The sequence below is a fragment of the Pseudonaja textilis genome, chromosome 6, assembly GCF_049901715.1.
Source record: "Pseudonaja textilis isolate UNSWEBS1 chromosome 6, rPseTex1.2, whole genome shotgun sequence".
Classification (NCBI taxonomy): domain Eukaryota; kingdom Metazoa; phylum Chordata; class Lepidosauria; order Squamata; family Elapidae; genus Pseudonaja; species Pseudonaja textilis.
This window is the reverse complement of record NC_141995.1, coordinates 53,734,520-53,741,347: the sequence shown is the minus strand read 5'-3', so window position 1 is coordinate 53,741,347 and position 6,828 is coordinate 53,734,520.

Below are 6,828 nucleotides of genomic sequence, written 5' to 3'. Positions count from 1 at the left end.
GTCTTTCTCTTTGTTAGACTAGACATTCCCAGTTCCCGCAACACAACCATTTATTATATAGTTTAGCCTCCAGTCACCTGATCATCTTTCTTACCCTTCCCTGCACTTTTTCTAGACATGGTTTTTAGCATGGTGACCTAAAATGGATGCAGTATTCCAAGTTTGGTCTTACCAGTGCAGTATAAAATGGCACTATTACTTCACGTGACCTTGATACTATCCTCTGTTGATGGAGCCTAGGACTGCACGTGCCTTTTTGGGGGAGCTACAGCCTACTGTTGGCTCATATTTAAGCAATTGTCCACTAGGACTCCTAAATCTCTCTCATAGTTACTGCTGTTGATCCAGGTACCACCTAGTCTATACCTGTGCATTTATTGTTGTTGTTTTGCCTAAGTGTAAAAATGTTTCTCACAACAGAACAGCATTTTGTTGGATAGGATCCAGTGTTCAAGATCCTTCTGGATCTTGAGCCTATCTTCTGGAATGTTGGCTATTCCTACCAGCTTGGTATTATTTGTAAATTTGATGAATTTTATCTCTTCATCTAAATTATTTGTGAAGATACGGTCCTGTGCCTAAGATAGAACCTTAAAAATCCAAGTGGATTTGATATCCATACTTGTGTGCATAGAGCATACCAGTATTTTTGTGTGTGTGTGAAGTACAGTTGGACTACCACTTTATCAATCAACAAATCTTTTCCCCTTCATACCGTGTTTCCCCCCAAATAAGACCCTGTCTTATATTTTTTGCCACCAAAAAAGGCGCCAGGTCTTATTTTCAGGGATGTCTTCCACTGACTAACCACACTTGCACGCATCATCCCCAGCTTCCTTTTCGCTGTCAGAGGCCTTCAGGAACTTCTTCTGTGGCCAGCAAAGCTTTCCTGAAGGCCTCTGCAGCTGATAACAGATTGACCCAGAGCTTTGTTATTAGCTACAGAGGCGTTCAGGAAAGCCTTGCCAGCCCTGCTGGCTGCAAAAGAAATGGACTGGAAAGGCAGATGTCGGGGTGTGCAAGGCCTGGCCACAACTGTCCAAAGGTAAGTAGTAGGGCAGATCCACTCTCCCATCCCAATCCTAGCTTAATTTTTACCCATGCACTCTGGAATGGGTAGGATCTTAATTAGGGCTTATTTGGGGGGTAGGGCTTATATTGGGCACATGTATAAAAATCAAGCTAGGATTTACTTTCAGGGTAGGTTGTATTTTTGGGGAAACAGTAAATGTTGCAATGGTATTTAATCCATTGCATTGCTTTTGGGTTTCTTCAAGGCCACTGAAAATTTAGTGCTCTTAATATTACTTTGGATAAAATGGTTGACCTCTAAACAGAAAATTGTCTCTTGCGGAAGAAACATTTTTTAAACTTCTGAATAAATTATGCTAAAAAAATCTGACTATGGCCTTTATAGATTTGGGTATAATTTTTCTATGATCTCTCTCTTTCTCTCTCCCTTTCTCTTTTTAGCAGAGCAAGGGGAGAGTTAGTTACAAATCGGGAGAATGAAGAGCAACTTCTGTAGGACACTGAAAATGACCTTATCAAAGGCTAACTTCATTTTATGAGCTTTTCAAAGACTGCCTGCATATCTTTAGACTTTTCTTTGTAGCCATAAAGGTCAGGAGCTAGCTTTAATATATTCTTTTTTTAAAAAAAGATTTAGGTGCTTAAATTCAGACAATAAAAGCAGTACCCCATATTTAATAATTAGACTGCAACAATATATGCCCATATTCAATTGAAAGAAAGCCTTTGAAATAGGCACTGATTTAGCTCTATTTGAAAATTGCCCAAGCCATGTAGAAATTTGTCAGATTTTTAAATAGTGGCAACCTTTTTCAACCTTTTTCTTTTCTTTCCTGAAGAGATTTTCTTCCTTAAAAGTGTACCGAAACACCCACTACACTTTATATAGCACACACCTGTATTTAAACCCTTGCTTAATTTAGTTCACCTATTATCTTTAATGAGCACCTAATGACATAGATAGCTAGGCAATATAAACATTAAATAGATATTCAGGGTGTCAATCCAATTTAAGACTAAAAGCAACTTTGATGTCATTTATTCCACTCTTGAAGACTTAATGATTATTTGATGTTCAAACAAACTACAACTTTCTTTATTAATAGTCTGTGGAGATTTTCAGTGGTCCAGGTCCGAAAGATGCTTTTCTCAAGAGGCAACTGGACTTTCTTTGTTTTTCCTTGAAGATGTTTTGCTTCTCATCCAAGATGGTTGGTTTCTACCTCTTCTATGTAGAGTGGCCACAATAAGGGACACAAGTGAATCCATGGTGCAGCCTTGCTTTTGTCTGTAGAAATTTTCATTGTAATTAAATACAATGGCATCACCTGTCTCCTATTTACAATACAGTCCACACCCTTTTGCACTATTCAGTTGGCCCTGAAGGCACAGATAAATCTCCAAGTGGCCTCAACGATTCTTGGCAAGAGTGCTAACAACCAGATGACTGCAAGCAATGTACACTCTTCCATTCCCTACCATTCAGTCAGAAATGAAGAAGCTTCTTGGATGAGAAGCAAAATGTCTTCAAGGAAAAAAAAAAAAAAACCCGGTTGCCTTGTGAAGAAAGCACCTTTGGGTCTTGGTTAACAGGTTGAAAACCAACAGAACCTGTTTGGAAGGAGATGTAAAATAGAAAAACAAAGCATTTCACACCGTGCATTATTAACCTGTGGAATTATTATCACACAACATAACTCAAATGACTTTGAAGGGGGTTGAACTACTATGGATGACTATAGATTAGTCATCAAAGAGCTATTACTCTTTAAAACTCAGTAGTTACTTCTGAATTTAGGGCACCAAATACTAATTGCAGGAGACAAATCAAAGCTCCTGCTTTTGAGCACAGACATGTGGTTAACCACCAAATGTGGGATGATTGAGGAAGCTTAATATTTTGTTCTTATGAAATGAATCTGAACAGCAGTTAGTTGAGAGAGAAATTATTTAGCAATAAATAAAATATAAATCTGAACTAATTTACATTAAGAAAACATGTGTGTAACTAGAAGCATCAAGTAGAAATGTATGTGTGTATATGTATGTGTATATATTTTGGTGGCCATGATGTAAAAAAGATGTTGAGACACAAGAAAGAGTGCAAGAGAAGCACAACAAAGATGATTAGGGGACTGGAGGCTAAAACATATGAAGAATCATTGCAGGAATTGGGTATGGGTACATCTAATTTAAGGAATAGAAGGACTAGGGGTGACATGATAGCTCTGTTCCAATATCTTGAGGGTTGCCACAGAGAAGAGGGAGTCAAGCTATTCTCCAAAGCACTTGTGGATAGGACAAGAAGCAATGGATGGAAACTAATCAAGGAGAGAACCAACCTAGAAATGAAGAAGAATTTCCTGACAGTTAGAATAATTAAACAGTGGAACAACTTGCCTCCAGAAATTGTGACTGCTCCAACACTGGATGTTTTTAAGAGGAGGTTAGATAACGATTCGTCTGAAATGGTATAGGGTTTCCTGCCTAAACAGGGGGTTGGACTAGAAGACCTCCAAGGTCCCTTCCAACTCTGTTTTACACACATACACATACACACACACACACACAGTGTGTGAGTGTGTGTATAGAGAGAGGGATTATAGACATATATTGATTCATCAGGTTTTTGTTCCATATAGACAGACGGTTTAATGGATTCATCTCCCCAGAGGCATCATAAATGCCAAGAGATTTGGCCAGAGAAAGGGAAAAATATGAAAAGAAACAATATTTTAATACAAGATTCATCAAGAAAATGGATTAGAGGACAATGCAGCTCTTCTCTCCACCCACTGCATTCTTTTTGAAAAAAAATATTTCTGACAGTCTATAAATGAGTATGTTTTGCCTCCCTGCTGAGGTAGCTGGGAAAAAAAGAATTAAAAAGCTATTGAAAATTTCCTGAATAATCAAAGGCAATATGCTAGAGTTTTCTCAAATTCTGTCAGAGACTTCACCATCACCAAGGCCTACATATACACAGGGGTTCCATATTCCAGACAGGTTCTTCATGTGGGATATCGCGATAGAAAATTGTCCTCTTTTTTCTCCAGGAAGAGGGCAAGAAAGTTGACCTTGAAATATTAGTAACCATTACCTAAGCAAAAGAGACTGATACGTTAAAAAAAAAAAAGATCCAGAGGAACAAGCTATCCAGAGGAATAAACTTCCAGTAGTGGCTCCGAAGAAGGGGTGGAGTCAAATAGGCAGACTTGCAAGATTCTGTTATGATGGTTAATCACAATAAAAGTAGTTTCAGTCCTTACGTGAAGTTGATTTCCTGGTGTGGTCTATCCCATAACAGAATAATAAAGTTGGAAGGGATCTTGGAGGTCTTCTAGTCCAGCCCCCAGTTCAGTCCAAATGGGGCTGACACAAAGGTCTTAGGCCCTTTGTCTCATAAACCAGAGTTTGTATCTGGGGTAGACTTCTCAAGATGGCTATTTAGTGAGGAGACAACTTAATCTTTTTTTTTAATTGTGATTATGGTTAATCACAATAAAAGTAGTTTTAACCCTTATGTCAGGGGTGTCAAACTCGTGGCCCATGGGCCGGATGTGTCATGCACTGGCCACGCCTATTCCTGGTTTAGCGAAGGAGAAAAAAGCTGGGATATTAGTTTGGTTAGTTAGTTTACTTTATTGTCATTGCACCCCATACAACACAATTAAATACCATCTTCAGTGTACATTATGACTATGAAAATAAAACACAAACACACATCCTTCACATTCTATACATTGAATTGAAAACTCCTGATATTGCATTAATATTGCACCATACAGTAGAATTCAAAAGAGCTCCTGCCCTGGGATAGAAGCTGTTTTCAGCCTGTTTGTCCTTGTTTTTATTATCCTGTACTATCTGCCAGATGGTAATAGTTCAAAAAAAAAAAATGGTGCCCAGGATGAGATGGATCTTTGAGAATCCAAATTTTGAACTTTCTTAAGGCAGTGGGAGCTATAAAGCTCTTCCAAAGAGGGGAGAGGGCAACCCATGATCCTCTGGGCAATGACATTAACCCTCTGGAGTGCTGTCCTATCTGCAATTGGCAAACCATACCATGTGTCACAACTTCACATAAGGCAGCGGTGTCAAAGTCACGATGACATAGCGTCGCCATGAGTTTGACACCCCTGCCTCATGTGAAGTTGATTTCCTGCTCTGATCTATCCAGTGGGTCTGACACAAAGATCTCAAGCTCTTTGTCTCATAAGCCACGTTTTGATCTGGTGTACACTTCTCAAGATGGCTCTTTAGTGAGGAAACAACTTAACCTTTTCAGCCTTAAGATGTTTTCAGCTCATTCTCATAATCTGCTGTAACAATTTTTTTAAAAAAATTACATGCATTTTATTAACCTCTGTGTATGTGTGTGTGTGTGTGTGTGTGTGTGTGTTTTCTGTAAATAGAGAAGAGGTGGTTCTCTTATATTTTAGAGATTTATCTGAAAGATTTGCCTTGTGACCTAGAGAACTATACCGAGTCGATAATTTAGCTGTATTTTTAAGGGGGGAATACTATGAAGTATGATTTGTTTTCTAAGTTTCAAAGACAGAAAAGTGGCCACCTCCAAACTAACATAGGAATCAGATTTCCCAAGAAAAAGCATATACGTTCAATGTGCAAATGAACGGATGTAGAATATGGCCAAGCATTCTTAATAACTTGTAGAAGAAAAAGAAATGTGTACATACAAATTTTAGTTTCTGTAATCTGCCCCCTCTTTTTTAACTAGAATACCACACCATGAAATGTAGCACATTAGAGAAATGTAACTTGTGTTAATGTTGGATCAAAAAGTGTAAAACTGGGAAAGTTTGTATTAAAATGTGAATTAAAATATCATTTGAACCCGCCAAATCTAAAATGAGCCCTTTGTACAAGCACTCCGGATTTGCAAAGCAGAAGCAAACAGCATCATTCTAATTTAGCAATAATAATAATAAAAATCAGATTGTTACATTTAGAGGTGAATAGTGACCAATATGCCAATCTAGTTATGTAATCTAGTTTTGGAAAGCACTATATAAGTACAGAATGAGGTCACAAGGAAAGAATGGCTACATGTTGGGAATTTCATTGTGTAAAAGGATTTTGTTAAACTGGAGAGGATCCAGAGGAAGGATAACAGGTGTTTTTATTCTTTCTTGTTGCCCTTGGATTGAAGATGAAGTTGGTAATGCAAGAGAAATCTTGACTGCATTGCAGTTTGAAAGCCACTTATAAATACCTGCAAGAGATTAGTGAACAGAGAAATAAAAAAAGCAAAGTGTTAAGGGGAAATATATTTCACGGGTCTGTTAAAATATGTGCATTTAAGTTGGAGAAAATCAAATGAGCTGTGAGCTTCAATGGGCATGTGGCTGAGATGCCCTCCTAGAATTCTATTTAAAATACCCACAATGGTTAACTGTGGCTACCAACTTTTAACATATTCCCCGCTTGTGTCTTGAATATCAACCTAAATGGCAAAACAGTCTGTGGGTATAAAGATGTGGGTAAAAAGAGATGTTGGAAAAAAAAACCTATCCTACTCCATTTCTAATACTAAACTGATATTTGAATAAAAGAACAAATCCTGAAAAACATCTGCTGAAAAGCAAAAGGAAGAATAGTGGTGAGCTGTGGTATTTAACCCTTTAAGTGTAAAATTATCAGGAGACCTCTGAACAATATAAAGAGCTTCTTTATTATAAGCGTTTGCAAAGGCTGGACTTCTGCACTCATATAGATGGAGCTACAGAAGACATCTTCCATAGACATAAATGATAGTTAAATACAGTTTCAAAA